General features: G+C 49.8%; 1 protein-coding gene across 1 annotated transcript in view; it reads left to right on the top strand.

Moving 5' to 3' along the window:
• The window catches only part of PPP1R18 (protein phosphatase 1 regulatory subunit 18), a 141,895-nt gene that overhangs the window by 22,270 nt on the left and 93,693 nt on the right, over positions 1-25,932 (top strand). The gene's annotated exons all lie outside the window — the stretch shown is intronic.

Genomic DNA, 25,932 nt, shown 5'->3' with positions numbered 1-25,932 from the left:
TACAAAGTCTCACACTGCAAACTTAGAAAAGGACACAAAGTTTATCAACGTAATAGGATTTATATAGCGCTTACTACCACGGACGAGGAATTGAAGCGCTTTACAGGAAATGGAACACAACTCCAAAACTAAAGGTGGTTACCAAGTGGTTACTGTCTGTTATTGCGATCATGTGCTCTCAAGCAGAACTGCGTGCATTTACTCCCAGTACAAAAATCTGCCTGAAGGAAAGAGAGCAAAGTCGATGTGCTACAGAATTCTGCCACTAAAGGATATTTTTTTGCAGACATTTTTTCTCATGCAAGGCCTACTTTTGAATAATTCTACCATGCAATCTTCGAAAAGGTTTCTTCAAAGTGTAACTTTGTTATGTACGAGCGTAGCGCCTCGGCACACCTCAGTGACAAGCTCCCTCATCTGGCTGCCGCACTGCCGATACTCAGTATGGTTCCAGCCTCACGGTAGCCTTGGAGGGAGGAAAACAGCACGCACCTTGCACACAATCTGGGATGCCACGGTCACGGGGTTACCAGAGCAGGCTATTGGTGTCAGACGAGAGCTACCATGCGGGGCCCTTTCCTATCTCTGTGCTGCTTCTTTAACCTAAAAATAGGTACAGTGCCCTTAAAGTCGAAGCTGTCCGTCCCTCTTGAAACCCCAAGCAAATCAAAATGACGCACACTGAGGCCGTTCTTCCATTGCATGCTACCAGGCAAGAGCAATGCGAGGTTTCTGCACAGCTACAGAATCCATCAAGCGGTCCTTATCAATGAAATGAGGAAAAGCCTGCATCACCCACGAGTTCTTATTGCAGCACTTTAAAGCACAAGCCATAATGGAGACGGCTCCATTATTTCATCTGTCAGTGGTCGGAAGACGAGGGAAGGGCACTGATGGAGAGGGAGAACATAAAAGGGCACAAAGGCTCTCGTACATTTACTCTGGGTGGATTCTGATGCACAACCATTACAGTTTATAATTCAGCAGCAACACGCTTGGAACAAAAAGCAGCAATATGAACAATACAAGTGTTTGTTCACAGTCTTTTCGCAAAACTCACCCAGTTTTGGTTAAGAGTGGCAGAACACTGAATAACACGGGAAGCCGTAGAGAGTTAAAGTACCGCACTGCAGGCAGTGAGAAGAGCTCTCAGTCAGAGCAGCAGTGAGAAAGTGAAAGCGAACGCACTATAAACAGTGAGTGCGACCTAGTCGACGAGGTGAGCCGCGAGTGCCGCGCACGTGCTTGGAAGAGCAGTCTGCTCATTTTCGAGCACTGCACTCATGCTTGTGGCGCGCCGCTGCGTGCTCCCGCAAGGTAGATGCCGCCACAAGCACGAGTGCAGTGCTTGAAAATGAGCAGAGCGACGGCTAAAGGCCCTCCTTAGCATCGCATGCGCGCTGCTTAGGCGAGACCTAAAAATGTGGCTGCCATTACAGGGGGCGGAGTCTTGGTGCTCATCCTGAGAACAATTTGAAAAGACACATAAAGGGGCAGGTGCAGCACACTCCAACGGCGGGATCCGGGTTTCGGGATGTGTGGGATGTGTGCAAGTCAGATCCGGACGAGTGAAGGTGTCAGGAAGGTTTGTATAGGCAGATGTCATTGTTCAGCTGTGCTGGGCGAGTGGTACTTAGTGGGCGAGTGGTACGTAGTGCCTTGAGAGTTTGGGTGAGGAGTTTGACTTGTGCTCGTTTGTGACTGGGCAGCCAGTGAGTGCTCCTTCAGGTGCGGTGTAAGTGCGGCGTGGGAGGGTGAGAGTGATTCTAGTTGCTGAGTTCTGAACGGTCTGCAGCTTTCTGTTGATTCCGGCAGACAGGGTGTTTCCATAGTCCAGCTTGCTTGCATGTGTGACTGTTTTATGGGTGCTGATCAGGAGCCATTTGAAAATCACTCTTGGACCCCCCCTTCTCTCCCAAACCTTCAATCAGGAGCTTTGCACGATCCAGTCTTGCTCTGGAAGCGCCACAAGTGTTTGGCACACCCTCCGTTCGAGCCTCCGCCTGACCACATGTCATAACATCTTCAAAAAAGCCACACTAAATGCGAGAGTTCTACATGAGAAAATACATTAAAAATCCAAAACAGACAGAAGAAACCTACTCCCATTATTTGGGGTCTTGTGAACCTCTCCCACTCCTGGGTCCAAATGCAACGACACCTTCTGCACTAAGGACAGCTGCGCCCCTGAGTAGCAGGCTATCCCCTCCGCCTCTTTCACCCCTTCGCCACCGAGCCTGGCCTTCACTCTGATCTTGAAACATACTGTCCTTTTCAGAAAGAAATAGCTCTCATGTGTTGCCGCCTCCTCATAACTGTGATGCAGTGGGCCCTTCACACTCCTGGACCCCGGTGCCACTGCACCTGCCTCGCTAATGAGAGCAAATGCCTTGCGAAGCATGAAATCTCCTTTGCCCCTTGTTAAACTGCCCGTATCCTCCTTTCTGCCAACTCTCTCATTCTCAAGGTCAGGAGTCACCTCTGGTCCATCATCTCTCCTGGGCAATTGGTTCAGTGCCCACAGCAGCCCTGGCATAGCAAGGGGGCACTGAGACCCTTGCGGGTGAGTAGTGCGCTATACAAGTATCAATTAGATACAAGCAATGAATGATGGTAAACCAGCCATAACAGGGGTTTCGTTGGGCCCTTACACCCGAAGGCTCCGGTGCCACTGCACCTGCAGCACCAATGATCCCCACTCCTCTGCCCACACTGCCAGGCCGTCACTCCTAGACCTGTGGCACAAGGCAGGCTGTTTGCCCCAGTGTGTATAAAAACAGGAGAAAGCCCCATATCTCGCCCTGTTGCTTGGTACCTGTTTCCTGTGCAGCAGGGGGGGCTTAAGCCCCCGTGCTAACAAGGAAAATGGGTCACCACCCCCCTTTTTGCTAGTAACGTTTCCTTAATTGGGGTGTAGTGGTCATTCCTCAGCAGCTTCTTCGGGGCATCTCTTGGAGGAAAGTGGGGAAGCTGTCTCTGCCCATTTGTAATCGAAAACATTAGACCGCACATAGCACCCACGTCTCTAGGCCTCCCTATGGATGTTGCTCCGTTTTGCACATCTGCAAGTAAACAGAGGTTGAAGTTATCCAGGTGTTAGGGGAACAAGGGGTTTTTAATTTACAAAAAGAGTTCCCATCCATTTAGTTAAAAACAACCATTCTTAATTGTTAATGGGCATCTTTAGAGCTTGGAGGGTGCCCACAGGGAAGGGCCTCTTTTGGGCTTTCATTTAAGGAGTCGGGCGAGGTATCCGGATCTCCAACATTTCATAATTCTGAGAGATGATGCAAGGATGCTGGGTTTTAGAAAGTGTCCTTTCAGTGGAATTACAGGAATGTCTGTGCTGGGGTCAGTGTAGCTATCTATTAGTAATATGTATTCTTGGAAGCACTTGTTTTTATCACAGACACTTCATCACTTTGTGCCAGTCTATCTTATACTGTGTGTAATACAATTTTAAATAATGACTAAAGCATTCACAGTGCTTTCTGTCACCTGCTCGGGCCTCACAGCACTAGAAATACACAAGTCGCTATTCTGCACTGTGCCAAGCAGGATTCTGTGAGTCTCTGGTCTCACAAATAGACTTCTGCAGTGGTCGCATTAACCAACAATTAATGATTCATGATATTAAAGAGTTATTTGCCCACCAAATAGTTTAATTCGCATTTATTTTTCATTCAAGACGTGTACATTATTTCATGTGCAGTTGCCGTGAAGGTGAAAAAACAAACAGCTAAACGCCTATAGAATATTTTGTTGAAGCCGGTATTTGTTCCTGTTATCAGTACATACTTTAAACACAAAATGTTAGGACAAAACACTACAGCGCCCTAATGACCCCTGACTGATAATTAAAGTAAACAAAGGCGGAGAAGCTGTGTTAGGAACTAATACATTCCGGTTCCTATAATGTGGTTACTGAGCCTCCGGTGCCCCCCTCCCCATACTCTGTAGACCCCCATGGGGCGCCCCCCTCAGTTGGAAGGCCTCTGGCCAGTATGTACCTTAAACGTGCTGTTCCTCCCTGTCCTTGTGGCCTAGATTGGTATGGGGGGGGGGGGGGGCGTAGTGCTTTCCAAGCACTTCACACTTTTAGGTGCTACAAAGCTAAACACATAGCAGTACCTCTCGTCCAATACTTGGCTGGGGTTATGTCCTATTTCTGTTTATTTATTTATAAAGTTTTATATAGCGCGAACGTGACCCAAGCGGGTATCCGAGCGCTTTACAGCTGTACAGAGGTGAAAACAACAACGATAAGCAGGGTACTGTAAATGAGAGAGGGACAGTAAAATATGCAGGAGGAAATAATGTAGCGAATACGAGCAACAAACCAACGGCAGGCGAGCACAAGCCGACGGAGTGGGAATAGTCCATGGAGGTAGGAGCCGTCAAACAAGGGCATTCATCCACAGGGCGTTCACTTCTTTTCTGAAAGGCGCCGTAGAGGGAATCCGTCTGATGTGCGCAGGCAGGGAGTTCCAGATTCTCGGGGCAATACCCGAAAATGCCCGGTTATAAGTTTTCTTTTTCTGGAATTTTTGAGGTTTCAGCAACAGAGTGGTGGAAGAAAATCGGCTCCCACCAGGGAGCTCCAGTTGTTGGGCTAGGTCCATGGGGTGTTGAAGTGAAGGGCCTTGTGCGTCATGCACGCAATCTTATGATCAATCCTAGCCTCCAGAGGTAGCCCGTTTAAAGATGTCAGCACCGGCGATATGTGGCTGTTTCTTCTGGCACCTGAGATGAGCCTTGCAGCTGAGTTCAGGGAAGCCCCGAGTAGAGCCGACTGTTCCTCTGTTGTATCTTTACTCGGGTCTGTGAAGCAGGTGCATTACCCCCACGAGCTGACATCCTAGTAACTGACCCCGATCTGTTGACTCAAAGTTCACTCTTGGCCTTATCCGACTGACTAACTGGCTGGCTCATTGAGTGACTGACTGACTGAATGACTGGCTTGGTCATTTAGTGAGTGACTGACTGAATGACAGTCTGGCTGGCTGCATAACTGACTGGCTGGCTCGTTGAGGGACTGAGTGTCTGGCTGGTTGACTGACTGACTTGCTGGCTCATTGAGGGAGTGACTGACTGGCTGACTGACTAGCTGGTTCATTGACTGACTGACAGACCGGCTGGCTCATTGAGTGACTGACTGGCTGGCTCATTGAGTGACTGACTGGCTAACTAACTGCCTAGCTCATTGAGTGGCTGACTGACGGAATGACAGACTGACTGGCTTGATAATTGACTGGCTGTCTGGCTCATTGAGTGACTGACTAACTGACTGATTGGCTGACGTGCTGGCTAACTGAGTGACATTTATAAAGCATGGACTACAAAAAATCTCTCTTCTGGTTGTTTTGAGCCGATACAAGTCTTCAAGAACAAAATGCTCAGCAAACCCAACACACTTTTAGGAGCTGAAGCGAAAATCAGGCAGTGTCAAAGACAACAGGTCCTCCTTGCCTTTTCAGTTCTAAACCAGCTTTGCAGAAGCACTGCAAGTCCCCCCGTGCCGCTCCCCATCAAAAACGTCCGTCCCCCCTGTGCGCCTCCTCCCTCCCGAGGCACTCAAAGCAGGCCTGCCCCAGTAGGAGCATTGCAAGCCCCACCCCCACCCCCTTCTCAGGCACCCAGAATTGGCCTGGACCAGCAGCAGGCGCAGCACTGCATGCATAACACAGTGACACCTCTGCAGCAGGCGCAGCACTACATGCATAAAACAGTGAGATCCCTGCAGCAGGCGCAGCACTGCATGCATAACACAGTGACACCTCTGCAGCAGGTGCAGCACTGCATGCATAGCACAGTGACACCCCTGCAGCAGGTGCAGCACTGCATGCATAGCACAGTGACACCCATGCAGCAGGATCAGCACTGCATGCATAGCACAGTGACATCCCTGCAGCAGGCACAGCCCTGCATGCATAACACAGTGACACCCCTGCAGCAGGCTCTGCACTGCATGCATAACACAGCGACACCCCTGCAGCAGACACAGCACTGCATGCATAACACAGTGGCATCCCTGCAGCATGTTCAGCACTGCATGCATAACATAGTGGCATCCCTGCAGCAGACGCAGCACGGCATGCTTAACACAGTGACACCACTGCAGCAGACGCAGCACTGCATGCTTAACAGTGGCATCCCTGCAGCAGGTGCAACACTGCATGCATAACACAGTGACACCTCTGCAGCAGGCGCAGCATTGCATGCATAACACAGTGACACCCCTGCAGCAGACGCAGCACTGCATGCATAACACAGTGGCATCCCTGCAGCAGGCGCAGCACTGCATGCATAACACAGTGGCATCCCTGCAGCAGGCGTAGCACAGCATGCATAACACATTGACAGCCCTGCAGCAGGCGCAGCACTGCATGCATAACACAGTGGCATCCCTGCACCAGGCGCAGCACTGCATGCATAACACAGTGACATCCCAGACACCCCTGCAGCAGCAGGCGCAGCACTGCATGCATAGCACAGTGACACCTCTGCAGCAGGCGCTCTGGCGAGCAGACTTTAGAAAGGTGATGAAATGACTGCTTCAAGAAGCAGTTTCAAGAGAACGAATGTCCTGCGAAATGATGGCTCAGATGAACTATCGGCAAGTTTCGCAAATGAGTTTTCATAAACTAAACAAAGCATGTGTGATGGAGGGGTGAGGGTGCCCTAAATCGGGGGACTAAAGCTGCAGCTTATTGGATTTTAAAAATATAAACAGAAGCACCAAAGTTCACCGAGAACTCGTGTTGCAAGAGAACAAGTCCCCGCCCCCTGCTGTGCGCTCAGGCTCCGGGCCCAGAAGTCAGCCTCATCCAAAGTGTGACAGCTCCTCCCCAACGAAGCCCTTTTACTGCTGGACGAGGCGCCTGGATGTGTCTGGAAGAGCTCTGAAAACTGTGGGAGCTAGCTCAGAAGCCTGAGAGACCCCATTAGAAAGACCCCAGCTCTGAGCCTGTCTCTGGCAGCAGAGCTCTAAAGAATGTGGGAGCTAGCTCAGCAGCCCGAGAGACTCCATAAGAAAGACCCCAGCTCTGAGCCTGTCTCTGGCAGCAGAGCTCTAAAGAATGTGGGAGCTAGCTCAGCAGCCCGAGAGACTCCATTAGAAAGACCCCAGCTCTGAGCCTGTCTCTGGCAGCAGAGCTCTGAAGAATGTGGGAGCTAGCTCAGAAGCCTGAGAGACTCCATTAGAAAGACCCCAGCTCTGAGCCTGTCTCTGGCAGCAGAGCTCTGAAGCATGTGGGAGCTAGCTCAGAAACCCGAGAGACTCCATTAGAAAGACCCCAGCTCTGAGCCCGTCTCTGGCAGCAGAGCTCTGAAGCGTGTGGGAGCTAGATCAGAAGCCTGAGAGACCCCATTAGAAAGACCCCAGCTCTGAGCCTGTCTCTGGCAGCAGAGCTCTGAAGAATGTGGGAGCTAGCTCAGAAGCCTGAGAGACCCCATAAGAAAGACCCCAGCTCTGAGCCTGTCTCTGGCAGCAGAGCTCTGAAGAATGTGGGAGCTAGCTCAGAAGCCTGAGAGACTCCATTAGAAAGACCCCAGCTCTGAGCCCGTCTCTGGCAGCAGAGCTCTGAAGAATGTGGGAGCTAGCTCAGAAGCCTGAGAGACTCCATTAGAAAGACCCCAGCTCTGAGCCTGTCTCTGGCAGCAGAGCTCTGAAGAATGTGGGGGCTAGCTCAGAAGCCTGAGAGACTCCATAAGAAAGACCCCAGCTCTGAGCCTGTCTCTAGCAGCAGAGCTCTGAAGAATGTGGGAGCTAGCTTAGAAGCCTGAGAGACTCCATTAGAAAGACCCCATCTCTGAGCCTGTCTCTGGCAGCAGAGCTCTGAAGAATGTGGGAGCTAGCTCAGAAGCATGAGAGACTCCATAAGAAAGACCCCAGCTCTGAGCCTGTCTCTGGCAGCAGAGCTCTGAAGAATGTGGGAGCTAGCTCAGCAGCCTGAGAGACTCCATTAGAAAGACCCCAGCTCTGAGCCTGTCTCTGGCAGCAGAGCTCTGAAGAATGTGGGAGCTAGCTCAGAAGCCTGAGAGACTCCATTAGAAAGACCCCAGCTCTGAGCCTGTCTCTGGCAGCAGAGCTCTGAAGAATGTGGGAGCTAGCTCAGAAGCCCGAGAGACTCCATTAGAAAGACCCCAGCTCTGAGCCCGTCTCTGGCAGCAGAGCTCTGAAGAATGTGGGAGCTAGCTCAGAAACCCGAGAGACTCCATTAGAAAGACCCCAGCTCTGAGCCTGTCTCTGGCAGCAGAGCTCTTAAGAATGTGGGCGCTAGATCAGAAGCCTGAGAGACTCCATTAGAAAGACCCCAGCTCTGAGCCTGTCTCCGGCAGCAGAGCTCTGAAGAATGTGGGAGCTAGCTCAGAAGCATGAGAGACTCCATAAGAAAGACCCCAGCTCTGAGCCTGTCTCTGGCAGCAGAGCTCTGAAGAATGTGGGAGCTAGCTCAGCAGCCTGAGAGACTCCATTAGAAAGACCCCAGCTCTGAGCCTGTCTCTGGCAGCAGAGCTCTGAAGAATGTGGGAGCTAGCTCAGAAGCCTGAGAGACTCCATTAGAAAGACCCCAGCTCTGAGCCCGTCTCTGGCAGCAGAGCTCTGAAGAATGTGGGAGCTAGCTCAGAAGCCTGAGAGACTCCATTAGAAAGACCCCAGCTCTGAGCCTGTCTCTGGCAGCAGAGCTCTGAAGAATGTGGGGGCTAGCTCAGAAGCCTGAGAGACTCCATAAGAAAGACCCCAGCTCTGAGCCTGTCTCTAGCAGCAGAGCTCTGAAGAATGTGGGAGCTAGCTTAGAAGCCTGAGAGACTCCATTAGAAAGACCCCATCTCTGAGCCTGTCTCTGGCAGCAGAGCTCTGAAGAATGTGGGAGCTAGCTCAGAAGCCTGAGAGACTCCATTAGAAAGACCCCAGCTCTGAGCCTGTCTCTGGCAGCAGAGCTCTGAAGAATGTGGGAGCTAGCTCAGAAGCCTGAGAGACTCCATTAGAAAGACCCCAGCTCTGAGCCTGTCTCTGGCAGCAGAGCTCTGAAGCATGTGGGAGCTAGCTCAGAAACCCGAGAGACTCCATTAGAAAGACCCCAGCTCTGAGCCCGTCTCTGGCAGCAGAGCTCTGAAGCGTGTGGGAGCTAGCTCAGAAGCCCGAGAGACTCCATTAGAAAGACCCCAGCTCTGAGCCTGTCTCTGGCAGCAGAGCTCTGAAGAATGTGGGAGCTAGCTCAGAAGCCTGAGAGACTCCATTAGAAAGACCCCAGCTCTGAGCCTGTCTCTGGCAGCAGAGCTCTGAAGAATGTGGGAGCTAGCTCAGAAGCCTGAGAGACCCCATTAGAAAGACCCCAGCTCTGAGCCTGTCTCTGGCAGCAGAGCTCTAAAGAATGTGGGAGCTAGCTCAGCAGCCCGAGAGACTCCATTAGAAAGACCCCAGCTCTGAGCCTGTCTCTGGCAGCAGAGCTCTGAAGAATGTGGGAGCTAGCTCAGAAGCCTGAGAGACTCCATTAGAAAGACCCCAGCTCTGAGCCTGTCTCTGGCAGCAGAGCTCTGAAGCATGTGGGAGCTAGCTCAGAAACCCGAGAGACTCCATTAGAAAGACCCCAGCTCTGAGCCCGTCTCTGGCAGCAGAGCTCTGAAGCGTGTGGGAGCTAGATCAGAAGCCTGAGAGACCCCATTAGAAAGACCCCAGCTCTGAGCCTGTCTCTGGCAGCAGAGCTCTGAAGAATGTGGGAGCTAGCTCAGAAGCCTGAGAGACCCCATAAGAAAGACCCCAGCTCTGAGCCTGTCTCTGGCAGCAGAGCTCTGAAGAATGTGGGAGCTAGCTCAGAAGCCTGAGAGACTCCATTAGAAAGACCCCAGCTCTGAGCCCGTCTCTGGCAGCAGAGCTCTGAAGAATGTGGGAGCTAGCTCAGAAGCCTGAGAGACTCCATTAGAAAGACCCCAGCTCTGAGCCTGTCTCTGGCAGCAGAGCTCTGAAGAATGTGGGGGCTAGCTCAGAAGCCTGAGAGACTCCATAAGAAAGACCCCAGCTCTGAGCCTGTCTCTAGCAGCAGAGCTCTGAAGAATGTGGGAGCTAGCTTAGAAGCCTGAGAGACTCCATTAGAAAGACCCCATCTCTGAGCCTGTCTCTGGCAGCAGAGCTCTGAAGAATGTGGGAGCTAGCTCAGAAGCATGAGAGACTCCATAAGAAAGACCCCAGCTCTGAGCCTGTCTCTGGCAGCAGAGCTCTGAAGAATGTGGGAGCTAGCTCAGCAGCCTGAGAGACTCCATTAGAAAGACCCCAGCTCTGAGCCTGTCTCTGGCAGCAGAGCTCTGAAGAATGTGGGAGCTAGCTCAGAAGCCGGAGAGACTCCATTAGAAAGACCCCAGCTCTGAGCCTGTCTCTGGCAGCAGAGCTCTGAAGAATGTGGGAGCTAGCTCAGAAGCCCGAGAGACTCCATTAGAAAGACCCCAGCTCTGAGCCCGTCTCTGGCAGCAGAGCTCTGAAGAATGTGGGAGCTAGCTCAGAAACCCGAGAGACTCCATTAGAAAGACCCCAGCTCTGAGCCTGTCTCTGGCAGCAGAGCTCTTAAGAATGTGGGCGCTAGATCAGAAGCCTGAGAGACTCCATTAGAAAGACCCCAGCTCTGAGCCTGTCTCCGGCAGCAGAGCTCTGAAGAATGTGGGAGCTAGCTCAGAAGCATGAGAGACTCCATAAGAAAGACCCCAGCTCTGAGCCTGTCTCTGGCAGCAGAGCTCTGAAGAATGTGGGAGCTAGCTCAGCAGCCTGAGAGACTCCATTAGAAAGACCCCAGCTCTGAGCCTGTCTCTGGCAGCAGAGCTCTGAAGAATGTGGGAGCTAGCTCAGAAGCCTGAGAGACTCCATTAGAAAGACCCCAGCTCTGAGCCCGTCTCTGGCAGCAGAGCTCTGAAGAATGTGGGAGCTAGCTCAGAAGCCTGAGAGACTCCATTAGAAAGACCCCAGCTCTGAGCCTGTCTCTGGCAGCAGAGCTCTGAAGAATGTGGGGGCTAGCTCAGAAGCCTGAGAGACTCCATAAGAAAGACCCCAGCTCTGAGCCTGTCTCTAGCAGCAGAGCTCTGAAGAATGTGGGAGCTAGCTTAGAAGCCTGAGAGACTCCATTAGAAAGACCCCATCTCTGAGCCTGTCTCTGGCAGCAGAGCTCTGAAGAATGTGGGAGCTAGCTCAGAAGCATGAGAGACTCCATAAGAAAGACCCCAGCTCTGAGCCTGTCTCTGGCAGCAGAGCTCTGAAGAATGTGGGAGCTAGCTCAGCAGCCTGAGAGACTCCATTAGAAAGACCCCAGCTCTGAGCCTGTCTCTGGCAGCAGAGCTCTGAAGAATGTGGGAGCTAGCTCAGAAGCCTGAGAGACTCCATTAGAAAGACCCCAGCTCTGAGCCTGTCTCTGGCAGCAGAGCTCTGAAGCGTGTGGGAGCTAGCTCAGAAGCCTGAGAGACTCCATTAGAAAGACCCCAGCTCTGAGCCTGTCTCTGGCAGCAGAGCTCTGCAGAATGTGGGAGCTAGCTCAGAAGCCTGAGAGACTCCATTAGAAAGACCCCAGCTCTGAGCCTGTCTCTGGCAGCAGAGCTCTGAAGAATGTGGGAGCTAGCTCAGAAGCCCGAGAGACTCCATTAGAAAGACCCCAGCTCTGAGCCTGTCTCTGGCAGCAGAGCTCTGAAGAATGTGGGAGCTAGCTCAGAAGCCCGAGAGACTCCATTAGAAAGACCCCAGCTCTGAGCCTGTCTCTGGCAGCAGAGCTCTGAAGAATGTGGGAGCTAGCTCAGAAGCCCGAGAGACTCCATTAGAAAGACCCCAGCTCTGAGCCTGTCTCTGGCAGCAGAGCTCTGAAGAATGTGGGAGCTAGATCAGAAGCCCGAGAGACTCCATTAGAAAGACCCCAGCTCTGAGCCTGTCTCTGGCAGCAGAGCTCTTAAGAATGTGGGAGCTAGCTCAGAAGCCCGAGAGACTCCATTAGAAAGACCCCAGCTCTGAGCCTGTCTCTGGCATCGGAGCTCTGAAGAATGAGACTTTTTAAATCATTGCACCAATTGCCTGCTCCCTCTGTGGTATTAAGAGCACAGCTCTGAGCAGGGCTTTAAGTGGGATGAGAAAACTAGGGGTCTCTCAAAGGGGCGTGGCCAATGTAATTAAGGGCGTGGCTTAAAACACATTAGCTAAAAAATCTGTGCTTAGCACAGTGTGCCGCCCGACTTGTATTTTACTGTTTCTGTCATTGCATCCAGATATATGAAACAACAAGTAACATCATACCTACAACAAGTAAGGACTATTGGCTTTGTCAATGCTTGTTAGTTGCAAAAGATAAAAAAAAGCAGAAACTATGGCTTGTATATATTGAGTTTCAAAAAGTGAAGGGAAATCCAGAGAGAAAATGACTCTCTTTAAAGGATTTCCCTCCCCCTACAACGCTCACTTGACATGACGTCATGCCGTAACATCTCCACTAGTGAAAATGGAGCAGTATGAGCAGGCGCACATTTGTATGCCCGCTGTCACTGAAGTCTGGGGGAAAACACTGAACGCCTGTGCCAGGGCACAAAACTGAGCACGATAGAGACCCGTTTCGAGGCTCCCTTTAAAAAACTGCCGGGGGCTCAGCACCGGGGAGACCCGGCTCACTTAAAGCCCTGGCACTGAATGTGCCTGCCATTAGTTGCACAGCTCTGATGAACATGAGTTTTTAAATCTCTGCTCCTAGTGTCTCTGTGTTATTGAGAGTAATGCTCTGAGTGTGTCTGGCATTCGCTGCAGAGCTCTGATGAACGTGGGTTTTTAAATCACTGCTCCTAGTGTATCCGTATTATTGGGAGTAATGCTCTGAGTGTGTCTGGCATTTGCTGCGGAGCTCTGATGAACCTGGGTTTTTAAAGCACGGCTCCTAGTGTCTCTGTATTATTGAGAGTAATGCTCTGAGTGTGTCTGCCATGAGCTGCAGAGCTCTGATGAACCTGGGGTTTTAACTCACTGCTCCTAGTGTCTCTGTATTATTGAGAGTAATGCTCTGAGTGTGTCTGCCATTAGCTGCAGAGCTCTGATGAACCTGGGTTTTTAAATCACTGCTCCTAGTGTCTCTGTATTATTAAGAGTAATGCTCTGAGTGTGTCTGCCATGAGCTGCAGAGCTCTGATGAACCTGGGTTTTTAAATCACTGCTCCTAGTGTCTCTGTGTTATTGAGAGTAATGCTCTGAGTGTGTCTGGCATTAGCTGCGGAGCTCTGATGAACCTGGGTTTTTAAAGCACTGCTCCTAGTGTCTCTGTATTATTGAGAGTAATGCTCTGAGTGCGTCTGGCATTAGTTGGAGTCCTCTGATGAACCTGGGTTTTTAAATCACTGCTCCTAGTGTCTCTGTATTATTGAGAGTAATGCTCTGAGTGTGTCTGGCATTAGCTGCGGAGCTCTGATGAACCTGGGGTTTTAAATCACTGCTCCTAGTGTCTCTGTATTATTGAGAGTGATGCCCCGAGTGCGTCTGGCACTAGCTGCAGAGCTCTGATGAACCTGGGTTTTTAAATCACTGCTCCTAGTGTCTCTGTATTATTGAGAGTAATGCTCTGAGTGTGTCTGGCACTAGCTGCAGAGCTCTGATGAACCTGGGTTTTTAAATCACTGCTCCTAGTGTCTCTGTATTATTGAGAGTAATGCTCTGAGTGTGTCTGCCATTAGCTGCGGAGCTCTGATGAGCATGGGTTTTAAATCACTGCTCCTAGTGTCTCTGTATTATTGAGAGTGATGCCCCGAGTGCGTCTGGCACTAGCTGCAGAGCTCTGATGAACCTGGGTTTTTAAATCACTGCTCCTAGTGTCTCTGTATTATTAAGAGTAATGCTCTGAGTGTGTCTGCCATTAGCTGCGGAGCTCTGATGAACCTGGGTTTTTAACTCACTGCTCCTAGTGTCTCTGTGTTATTGAGAGTAATGCTCCGAGTGTGTCTGGCATTAGCTGGAGTCCTCTGATGAACCTGGGGTTTTAAATCACTGCTCCTAGTGTCTCTGTATTATTAAGAGTAATGCTCCGAGTGTGTCTGCCATTAGCTGCGGAGCTCTGATGAACCTGGGGTTTTAAATCACTGCTCCTAGTGTCTCTGTGTTATTGAGAGTAATGCTCTGAGTGTGTCTGGCATTAGCTGGAGTCCTCTGATGAACCTGGGGTTTTAAATCTCTGCTCCTAGTGACTCTGTATTTTTTAGAGTAACGCTCCGAGTGTGTCTGGCATTAGCTTGCAGAGCCCTGATGAACATGGGTTTTTAAATCACTGCTCCTAGTGTCTCTGTGTTATTGAGAGTAATGCTCTGAGTGTGTCTGGCATTAGCTGCAGAGCCCTGATGAAAATGGGTTTTTAAATCACTGCTCCTAGTGTCTCTGTATTATTGAGAGTGATGCCCCGAGTGCGTCTGGCACTAGCTGCAGAGCTCTGATGAAAATGGGTTTTTAAATCACTGCTCCTAGTGTCTCTGTATTATTGAGAGTGATGCCCCGAGTGCGTCTGGCATTAGCTGCAGAGCTCTGATGAACCTGGGTTTTTAAATCACTGCTTCTGGTGTCTCTGTATTATTGAGACTGATGCTCTGAGTGTGTCTGGCATTAGGTGCGGAGCTCTGATGAACATGGGTTTTTAAATCACTGCTCCTAGTGTATCCGTATTATTGAGAGTAATGCTCCGAGTGTGTCTGGCATTAGCTGCAGAGCTCTGATGAACCTGGGTTTTTAAATCACGGCTCCTAGTGTCTCTGTATTATTGAGAGTAATGCTCTGAGTGTGTCTGCCATGAGCTGCAGAGCTCTGATGAGCATGGGTTTTTAAATCACTGCTCCTAGTGTCTCTGTATTATTGAGAGTAATGCTCTGAGTGTGTCTGTTATGTTATGTTATGTTATGTTATGTTATTTATTCTTTTGTATAGCGCACGGCTACTCAAAAAGAGTGTCCCGGCGCTTTTTTTTTGGAAAAGGAAGGCTGCAACACAATAACATAACACCATTAAAAGAAAAAACAGAATGCCAGACAAATACATGCAAGAAAAACAAACTACTGAGTAAACAGCCAGGTTTTAAGGCTTTTTCTAAAAGCTAATAGGCTGGTAGCTCCCCGCAGAGTGAGCGGCAGAGAGTTCCACAACTGTGGCGCCAGCAGTCCAAAAGAGCGGCCACCCAGGCGAGCTCTCTTCACGCGCGGAACAACCGCCAAAAACAAAGATTCCGACCTCAAAGACCGGGTCGGCTGATAGAAGACCAGTCTCTTTTGAAGATACTTCGCTCCCACCGCGTGGAGAGCTTTGTAGGCCAGAGTCAGAGCCTTGAAGGCGATCCGCTTCCGGATAGGGAGCCAATGCAAGGTTCTCAACAAGCCAGATGCACTGGCCCGTCTATTTAATCCAAAGATTGCTCTGGCAGCAGCGTTCTGCACCACTTGGAGCCGCTGCAGCAAATACTCTGGCAGGCCCAGGTAAAGAATGTTAGAATAATCCAACCTGGACCCGATCAGAGCCTGCACTGTCAGTTTCCTATGCTCCTCAGACAGCAGGGGAAGGAACCTCCGCAGCATCCTAAGGATGCCGAAGCAGGTGCCCGACACCCCGAGGATCTGGGCTTTAAATGTTAGCCCCTTATCCATCTTAACCCCCAAATTCTTGGCGACTTGGGAGGAGCAGGACGGAGGAAACATATCAATCGGCCACCAGGCCTGCCAGTCTGGCTCAGTGTCGCACCCAAAGAAGAGTACCTCAGACTTATCGGAGTTGCACTTGAGGCTGTTCAGTTGGAACCATTGAAAAACAGCCCCAAGGCAATCCCTGATACTCTCCCCATCAAAGTCTCCTCCTCTCTTACACGAGAAGAGGAGCTGGGTGTCGTCAGCGTAGGATACGATCTGGGCCCCATACGACTCCGCCAGTGCCGCCAACGGGGTCATGAAGATGTTAAATAGGGTCGGGCTCAAGATAGAGCCCTGTGGGACCCCGACTCCCAGAGGCGGCATCACGGCGGAAACTGGCGAGGCCCAGACCGTTTGCCGGCGGCCGGCAAGAAAGGAGGAAAACCAGCCGAGCACCGTCCCCCGCAGACCTATCTCAAAGAGTCTTGCGAGAAGGCCATCATGGGGGACGGTGTCGAACGCCGCCGACAAGTCCAACATCACCAGCATGGCTTTGCCCCCAGAGTCCAGGACACCTTTAATGGTTTCTGAGACCTCAAGGAGCGCAGTCTCTGTGCTGAGATGAGGGCGAAAACCAGACTGGGTAGCGTGCAAGATCTCGTTGGTCTCAAGAAAATTGGAGAGCACAACCTGAACGTGCTTTTCCACAATCTTCGTGAGAGCCGGCAACAAAGAGATGGGCCTATAATTGACCGGGGCCTTCGGGTCTAGGCCTGGCTTTTTAAGCAATGGAATCACCATCGCCTGTTTACAGGCGTGCGGACCACTCCCTGACTCAACGAAAGATTCAGCAGCGGGTTTGCTAATGGATTAATCACCTCCGCAACTTTCGCTAAAAATTTAGCAGGGCATGGGTCGAGGGGCGAACCCGATTTAAGATTGCCCATTAGTGCTAAAGAGTCGAGAGCCGAGAGCGAAGGAAACACACTCAGCGTCACACCAGGCCAAGCCCGCGGGGATAAAATGGCTTCAGGATTAGTCTGGCCCATGGGCCCAGGCGATGGAAAAGAGTCCTGTATGCGTTGGATCTTGCTCGTAAAAAAGTCAGCAAGGTCCGAAGCCCAGGTACCAGACGGTTTTTCATCCGAGGTGTTAGACCATGGGGAAATAAATTCTCTCACAATGGAGAAAATCTCCTTGCAGGAGTTAGAAGCAGCTTCTATTCTCCTTGCAAGATACGCTTTTTTTTTCCAGGCGAATGTCCCGGTGATAGGCCTTGACCACCGTTTTATAGGTCAGCTTGGCTATAGTATCATATTGTGCCCGCCAAGCTCTCTCGGCCACCTTACACTGCTGCCGCGTAGCCGACAGTGCTGCGGTGAACCAAGGCGCAGAGACCCGTTTCGGTGTCAGGCGGGGTGTCAGTTCCGGGGCAAGATCATTCAGCCTGTCTAGAAGCCAAGCTTGCAGGGTCTCCAAGTCCCTATCCAGATCGCCCGAGAGGGAGCATGGATGATCCACAGCAGCCTGAGCCAGCATCTCTGGGGTCACACGATGATATGCCCTATGGACACGACCCTGTTGCTGTGCCAAGGCAGCCACCGGTTTGACTGTGCCTTTGATCGTAAATTTGGCCAGCAAGTGGTCTGACCATAGTACTGGTATAGTCTCAATCGCCCCGAGAGGGGAAGACGAGAATACCTGGTCAAGAGTGTGCCCCTTCTCGTGCGTAGGTTCCTGCAAATGAGGAATCAGTCCCAGCGGGGCCATAGCCTCAGAAAGTTTAATGGCAGCAGGGTCAGACGGATCATCCATCCGAAAGTTGAAATCCCCTGCCACGATGCAATGTTCCGCTTTCAGGGCCAGCCCCAACAACACGGAGTCCAGATCTTCAAAAAACGTACCGGGTAAACCAGGTGGTCTATACACGAGTAATCCCTTAACAGATTGATGTGGAGACAGAGTACTAGAAAAAGCGAGGGTCTCTGAACCTCGGATATCCTTCACTGGCAGGATCACACAAGGCGTGCCTTTCTTGACCACCAATGCCACTCCACCACCCCTTCCCTTAGCTCTATCCTTCCTGAAAATGTTATAATCCGGCGGGATTGCCGTAACTACATCAGGATTGGAAAATTCACCCCACCACGTCTCAGTAAGCATAAGGCATAGTGGCTTCACTGTATCTAGAAGCTCAAATATGTCTTGCGCATGTTTGCACGCCGACCTGGTGTTTAATAGCATGCAGCGATAACCCACACTGAGGGTGTTCTTATTGGGGCGTGATACCTGAGAGCGGATAGGGCGCCAGCCACAGCCAGGGCAGCCGCGTTTCCCGCCATGGCGTCCGGGAAAGACAGTGCGACAGCCTGCGACCAAGGTGTCAAAGGAGCGAAGTTCCCCAAGGGAATACTGCAGCACTGGTGTCCCAGGGGGGCACATTCCAGATGTTTAGAGCCCTACCCGCCGCTCCGGTCGCCTCCGGGACGCTGACGGGCGCAGACGGGCAGGACTCTGGCGAGACTCGGGTGTAGCGAAGGCACGTCACCGCTGCGCGTGACCGCTGCGCTACGCAGATGGTGTTATATAGGCGTGACAGGCAGAGCACTAGAGCGCTCACCTGGATGTCGAATGAGCGTTCCAACCCGCTCCAAGATGGCGGCCAAAGTGCGCGCGGGAGCCCCGTGAGCCCGGACCCGCCGAAACAGCGGTGCAAGTTCCACAATTTTAAGGTGCAAGTGAGGGCCAGGGAGGGGAACCCCCTAATAAAAGCAGGGAGAAAAGAAACTAAAAGTTAACCAAGATAGAAAACAGGGAGCTTAAAAACTCAATGTGCAACCAGCAAACAAGCGTGTATGCGCAACAAGCACTAGATGGCCAATGATGGTCACCTCTTCCAGGCTGACCCGCACAAACCCCACACCTAAAATAGGTTAACCAGGCGGAGCACTAGAGCGCTCACCTGGATGTCGAATGAGCGTTCCAACCCGCTCCAAGATGGCGGCCAAAGTGCGCGCGGGAGCCCCGTGAGCCCGGAACCGCCGAAACAGCGGTGCAAGTTCCACAATTTTAAGGTGCAAGTGAGGGCCAGGGAGGGGAACCCCCTAATAAAAGCAGGGAGAAAAGAAACTAAAAGTTAACCAAGATAGAAAACAGGGAGCTTAAAAACTCAATGTGCAGCCAGCAAACAAGCGTGTATGCGCAACAAGCACTAGATGGCCAATGATGGTCACCTCTTCCAGGCTGACCCGCACAAACCCCACACCTAAAATAGGTTAACCAGGCGGAGCACTAGAGCGCTCACCTGGATGTCGAATGAGCGTTCCAACCCGCTCCAAGATGGCGGCCAAAGTGCGCGCGGGAGCCCCGTGAGCCCGGACCCGCCGAAACAGCGGTGCAAGTTCCACAATTTTAAGGTGCAAGTGAGGGCCAGGGAGGGGAACCCCCTAATAAAAGCAGGGAGAAAAGAAACTAAAAGTTAACCAAGATAGAAAACAGGGAGCTTAAAAACTCAATGTGCAGCCAGCAAACAAGCGTGTATGCGCAACAAGCACTAGATGGCCAATGATGGTCACCTCTTCCAGGCATTAGCTGCAGAGTTTTGATGAACATGGGGTTTTAAATCTCTGCTCCTAGTGTCTCTGTATTATTTAGAGTAATGCTCCGAGTGTGTCTGGCATTAGCTGGAGTCCTCTGATGAACATGGGGTTTTAAATCACTGCTCCTAGTGTCTCTGTATTATTGAGAGTAATGCTCCGAGTGTGTCTGGCATTAGCTGCAGAGCTCTGATGAACATGGGTTTTTAAATCACTGCTCCTAGTGTCTCTGTATTAATGAGATTAATGCTCCGAGTGTGTCTGGCATTAGCTGCACAGCTCTGATGAACCTGGGTTTTTAAATCACTGCTCCTAGTGCCTCTGTATTATTGAGAGTAATGCTCTGAGTGTGTCTGCCATGAGCTGCAGAGCTCTGATGAACCTGGGTTTTTAAATCACTGCTCCTAGTGTCTCTGTATTATTGAGAGTAATGCTCTGAGTGTGTCTGGCATTATCTGCAGCGCTCTGATGAAAATGGGTTTTTAAATCACTGTTCCTAGTGTCTCTGTATTATTGAGAGTAATGCTCCGAGTGTGTCTGGCATTAGCTGGAGTCCTCTGATGAACATGGGGTTTTTAATCACTGCTCCTAGTGTCTCTGTATTATTGAGAGTAATGCTCCGAGTGTGTCTGGCATTAGCTGCAGAGCTCTGATGAACCTGGGTTTTTAAATCACTGCTCCTAGTGTCTCTGTATTATTGAGAGTAATGCTCTGAGTGTGTCTGCCATGAGCTGCAGAACTCTGATGAACCTGGGTTTTTAAAGCACTGCTCCTAGTGTCTCTGTATTATTGAGAGTAATGCTCTGAGTGTGTCTGGCATTAGCTGCAGAGCCCTGATGAAAATGGGTTTTTAAATCACTGCTCCTAGTGTCTCTGTATTATTGAGAGTGATGCCCCGAGTGCGTCTGGCATTAGCTGCAGAGCTCTAATGAAGCTGGGTTTTTAAATCACTGCTTCTGGTGTCTCTGTATTATTGAGACTGATGCTCTGAGTGTGTCTGGCATTAGCTGCGGAGCTCTGATGAACATGGGTTTTTAAATCACTGCTCCTAGTGTATCCGTATTATTGAGAGTAATGCTCCGAGTGTGTCTGGCATTAGCTGCAGAGCTCTGATGAACCTGGGTTTTTAAATCACGGCTCCTAGTGTCTCTGTATTATTGAGAGTAATGCTCTGAGTGTGTTTGGCATTAGCTGCAGAGCTCTGATGAACATGGGTTTTTAAATCACTGCTCCTAGTGTCTCTGTATTATTGAGAGTAATGCTCTGAGTGTGTCTGCCATGAGCTGCAGAGCTCTGATGAGCATGGGTTTTTAAATCACGGCTCCTAGTGTCTCTGTATTATTGAGAGTAATGCTCTGAGTGTGTCTGGCATTAGCTGCAGAGTTTTGATGAACATGGGGTTTTAAATCTCTGCTCCTAGTGTCTCTGTATTATTTAGAGTAATGCTCCGAGTGTGTCTGGCATTAGCTGGAGTCCTCTGATGAACATGGGGTTTTAAATCACTGCTCCTAGTGTCTCTGTATTATTGAGAGTAATGCTCCGAGTGTGTCTGGCATTAGCTGCAGAGCTCTGATGAACATGGGTTTTTAAATCACTGCTCCTAGTGTCTCTGTATTAATGAGATTAATGCTCCGAGTGTGTCTGGCATTAGCTGCACAGCTCTGATGAACCTGGGTTTTTAAATCACTGCTCCTAGTGCCTCTGTATTATTGAGAGTAATGCTCTGAGTGTGTCTGCCATGAGCTGCAGAGCTCTGATGAACCTGGGTTTTTAAATCACTGCTCCTAGTGTCTCTGTATTATTGAGAGTAATGCTCTGAGTGTGTCTGGCATTAGCTGCAGCGCTCTGATGAAAATGGGTTTTTAAATCACTGTTCCTAGTGTCTCTGTATTATTGAGAGTAATGCTCCGAGTGTGTCTGGCATTAGCTGGAGTCCTCTGATGAACATGGGGTTTTTAATCACTGCTCCTAGTGTCTCTGTATTATTGAGAGTAATGCTCCGAGTGTGTCTGGCATTAGCTGCAGAGCTCTGATGAACCTGGGTTTTTAAATCACTGCTCCTAGTGTCTCTGTATTATTGAGAGTAATGCTCTGAGTGTGTCTGCCATGAGCTGCAGAACTCTGATGAACCTGGGTTTTTAAAGCACTGCTCCTAGTGTCTCTGTATTATTGAGAGTAATGCTCTGAGTGTGTCTGGCATTAGCTGCAGAGCCCTGATGAAAATGGGTTTTTAAATCACTGCTCCTAGTGTCTCTGTATTATTGAGAGTGATGCCCCGAGTGCGTCTGGCATTAGCTGCAGAGCTCTGATGAAGCTGGGTTTTTAAATCACTGCTTCTGGTGTCTCTGTATTATTGAGACTGATGCTCTGAGTGTGTCTGGCATTAGCTGCGGAGCTCTGATGAACATGGGTTTTTAAATCACTGCTCCTAGTGTATCCGTATTATTGAGAGTAATGCTCCGAGTGTGTCTGGCATTAGCTGCAGAGCTCTGATGAACCTGGGTTTTTAAATCACGGCTCCTAGTGTCTCTGTATTATTGAGAGTAATGCTCTGAGTGTGTTTGGCATTAGCTGCAGAGCTCTGATGAACATGGGTTTTTAAATCACTGCTCCTAGTGTCTCTGTATTATTGAGAGTAATGCTCTGAGTGTGTCTGCCATGAGCTGCAGAGCTCTGATGAGCATGGGTTTTTAAATCACGGCTCCTAGTGTCTCTGTATTATTGAGAGTAATGCTCTGAGTGTGTCTGGCATTAGCTGCAGAGTTTTGATGAACATGGGGTTTTAAATCTCTGCTCCTAGTGTCTCTGTATTATTTAGAGTAATGCTCCGAGTGTGTCTGGCATTAGCTGGAGTCCTCTGATGAACATGGGGTTTTAAATCACTGCTCCTAGTGTCTCTGTATTATTGAGAGTAATGCTCCGAGTGTGTCTGGCATTAGCTGCAGAGCTCTGATGAACATGGGTTTTTAAATCACTGCTCCTAGTGTCTCTGTATTAATGAGATTAATGCTCCGAGTGTGTCTGGCATTAGCTGCACAGCTCTGATGAACCTGGGTTTTTAAATCCCTGCTCCTAGTGCCTCTGTATTATTGAGAGTAATGCTCTGAGTGTGTCTGCCATGAGCTGCAGAACTCTGATGAACCTGGGTTTTTAAAGCACTGCTCCTAGTGTCTCTGTATTATTGAGAGTAATGCTCTGAGTGTGTCTGGCATTAGCTGCAGAGCCCTGATGAACATGGGTTTTTAAATCACTACTCCTAGTGTCTCTGTGTTATTGAGAGTGATGCCCCGAGTGCGTCTGGCACTAGCTGCAGAGCTCTGATGAACCTGGGTTTTTAAATCACTGCTCCTGGTGTCTCTGTATTATTGAGAGTAATGCTCTGAGTGTGTCTGGCATTAACTGCGGAGCTCTGATGAACGTGGGTTTTTAAATCACTGCTCCTAGTGTCTCTGTATTATTGAGAGTGATGCCCCGAGTGCGTCTGCGTTAGCTGCAGAGCTCTGATGAACCTGGGTTTTTAAATCACTGCTCCTAGTGTCTCTGTATTAATGAGATGAATGCTCCGAGTGTGTCTGGCATTAGCTGCAGAGCCCTGATAAACATGGGTTTTTGAATCACAGCTCCTAGTGTCTCTGTATTATTGAGAGTAATGCTCTGAGTGTGTCTGGAATTAGCTGCAGAGTTCTGATGAACCTGGGTTTTTAAATCACTGCTCCTGGTGTCTCTGTATTATTGAGAGTAATGCTCTGAGTCTGTCTGGCATTAGCTGTGGAGCTCTGATGAACCTGGGTTTTTAAATCACTGCCGCGACTGCCTCTGTATTATTCAGAGTAATGCTCTGAGTGTGTCTGGCATTAGCTGCAGATCCCTGATGAACATGGGTTTATAAATCCCTGCTACTAGTGTCTCTGTGTTATTGAGAGTAATGCTCCGAGTGTGTCTGGCATTAGCTGCAGAGCTCTGATGAACATGGGTTTTTAAATCACTGCTCCTAGTGTCTCAGTATTAATGAGATTAATGCTCCGAGTGTGTCTGGCATTAGCTGCACAGCTCTGATGAACCTGGGTTTTTAAATCACTGCTCCTAGTGCCTCTGTATTATTGAGAGTAATGCTCTGAGTGTGTCTGGCATTAGGAGCAGAAATTGGGTGAATATCACTTTTGTCATCGGAGCTAGGATCTGAGCCTTGAGTGACTGTGTTACCACTGGAGCAGAGCTCTGAGTAAGGTTTGTAGAATAGAGATCTTAGTGACTGCAGGAGCAGAGCTCCGAGTGAGGTTTCTAGAATAGAGATCATCTGAGTGACTGCAGGAGCAGAGCTCTGAGTGAGGTTTGTAGAATAGAGATCTGAGTGACTTCCTTAGCAGGAGCAGAGCTCCGAGTGAGGTTTGTAGAATAGAGATCTGAGTGACTGCAGGAGCAGAGCTCCGAGTGAGGTTTGTAGAATAGAGATCTGAGTGACTGCAGGAGCAGAGCTCCGAGTGAGGTTTGTAGAACAGAGATCTGAGTGACTGCAGGAGCAGAGCTCCGAGTGAGGTTTGTAGAATAGAGATCTGAGTGACTGCAGGAGCAGAGCCTTGAGCGAGGTTTGTAGAATAGAGATCTGAGTGACTGCAGGAGCAGAGCTTCGAGTGAGGTTTGTAGAATAGAGATCTGAGTGACTGCAGGAGCAGAGCTCCGAGTGAGGTTTGTAGAATAGAGATCTGAGTGACTGCAGGAGCAGAGCCTTGAGCGAGGTTTGTAGAATAGAGATCTGAGTGACTGCAGGAGCAGAGCTTCGAGTGAGGTTTGTAGAATAGAGATCTGAGTGACTGCAGAAGCAGAGCTCTGAGTGAGGTTTGTAGAATAGAGATCTGAGTGACTGCAGGAGCAGAGCTCAGAGTGAGGTTTGTAGAATAGAGATCTGAGTGACTGCAGGAGCAGAGCTCCGAGTGAGGTTTGTAGAATAGAGATCTGAGTGACTGCAGGAGCAGAGCCTTGAGCGAGGTTTGTAGAATAGAGATCTGAGTGACTGCAGGAGCAGAGCTCTGAGTGAGGTTTGTAGAATGGAGATCTGTGGGACTGCATTAGCAGGAGCAGAGCTCTGAGTGAGATTTGTAGAATAGAGATCTGAGTGACTGCATTAGCAAGAGCAGAGATCTGAGTGACTGCAGGAGCAGAGCTCCAAGTGAGGTTTGTAGAATAGAGATCTGAGTGACTGCAGAAGCAGAGCTCTGAGTGAGGTTTGTAGAATAGAGATCTGAGTGACTGCAGGAGAAGCAGAGCTCAGAGTGAGGTTTGTAGAATAGAGATCTGAGTGACTGCAGGAGCAGAGCTCTGAGTGACTGCAGGAGCAGAGCTCCGAGTGAGGTTTGTAGAATAGAGATCTGAGTGACTGCAGGAGCAGAGCTCTGAGCGAGGTTTGTAGAATAGAGATCTGAGTGACTGCAGGAGCAGAGCTCTGAGTGACTGCAGGAGCAGAGCTCCGAGTGAGGTTTGTAGAATAGAGATCTGAGTGACTGCAGGAGCAGAGCTCTGAGCGAGGTTTGTACAATAGAGATCTGAGTGACTGCAGGTGCAGAGTTCTGAGTAAGGTTTGTAGAATAGAGATCTGAGTGACTGCATTAGCAAGAGCAGAGCTCTGAGTGACTGCATTAGCAAGAGCACAGCTCTGAATAACTAGTTTAGAGAGCAGAACTTGACACATCCAAGTTCAGAAAGCAGTACCATCAGTAACAGGGCTCCACGTGATTATATTGGAAGCAACAGAGAGCTTAATGAGATTCTAAGATCAGAGCTCTGAGTGACTGTGTTAGCAGGAGCAGAGCCTTGAGTGAGGTTTGTAGAATAGAGATCTGAGTGACTGCAGGAGCAGAACTCTGAGTAAAGTTTGTAGGAGAGAGGGAGAGAGAGAGACTGAATGTGTATGTATGTGGTGTTTATATAGCACAAACCTAGCAAAAGGCAGTGGAGCTCTGCACATGGTCTAAGACAAGATTGAAATTAACAAGTAAATGGAGAGGAAGTTGTGGACGGTTAATGCATTGTGATGTAGTGTTCATTAAAGAGGCAAGCGGGGGCGTAGGTTCCATTGTTGCAGCGGGTGCACTGGCACCAGGGGGGTACAGGACCCACTGAACACTGATTATTGCTGTATTTCACAGTTCAAAGAGGGACCCAGGGGTCCATTTACTTCCTTGCACTTGCTATGCCACTTCAACCGTTTTGTAAATTGGAGCAGCGTTGATGCGGGCCTGTTGGATACCTTGGTGTGGTTCCGGATCCTGGGTGCAGAGACGGAAAAGGCTTGCTGCCTTGTGTTTTAGGTCTCTCTATTAACAGCTACTTAGCTGCATGCCGTCTCGCTTGCAAGAGATATTGTATACAACAGGGGCTTGCAGCGCACCCACTGCTTAACATTCGTTGGCTTCATTGTCACTCTTATTTGCTGCCTTTTGATTGGCTAGCGCACCCTGGCTTCATTTCCTCTTCTTTCCGAGTATTGACAAAGTACTAATTGCTTCAGCTTAATTGCTGTCCTTTCGCTGATCGCGCTGGGATTGAGGAAGTACTTTTATTTTTTCTTCTTCCCTGTCTTCCTGGTTGAACCTCTTGCCAGTTGTAGCTTTATTTTACTGTGGAACCGCACTACAAACAAGCCCTTTTCTCCTTTGAAATGAAGGTTTATTGTGGCAACAGGTTTTATCAGATTTTATCTGAACAACAAGTGTTATCTGCTTCCAAATTCATTTTCACCAAG

The sequence above is a fragment of the Triturus cristatus genome, chromosome 1_1, assembly GCF_964204655.1.
Source record: "Triturus cristatus chromosome 1_1, aTriCri1.1, whole genome shotgun sequence".
Taxonomy (NCBI): domain Eukaryota; kingdom Metazoa; phylum Chordata; class Amphibia; order Caudata; family Salamandridae; genus Triturus; species Triturus cristatus.
This window is presented reverse-complemented; position numbering and strand designations above follow the sequence as displayed.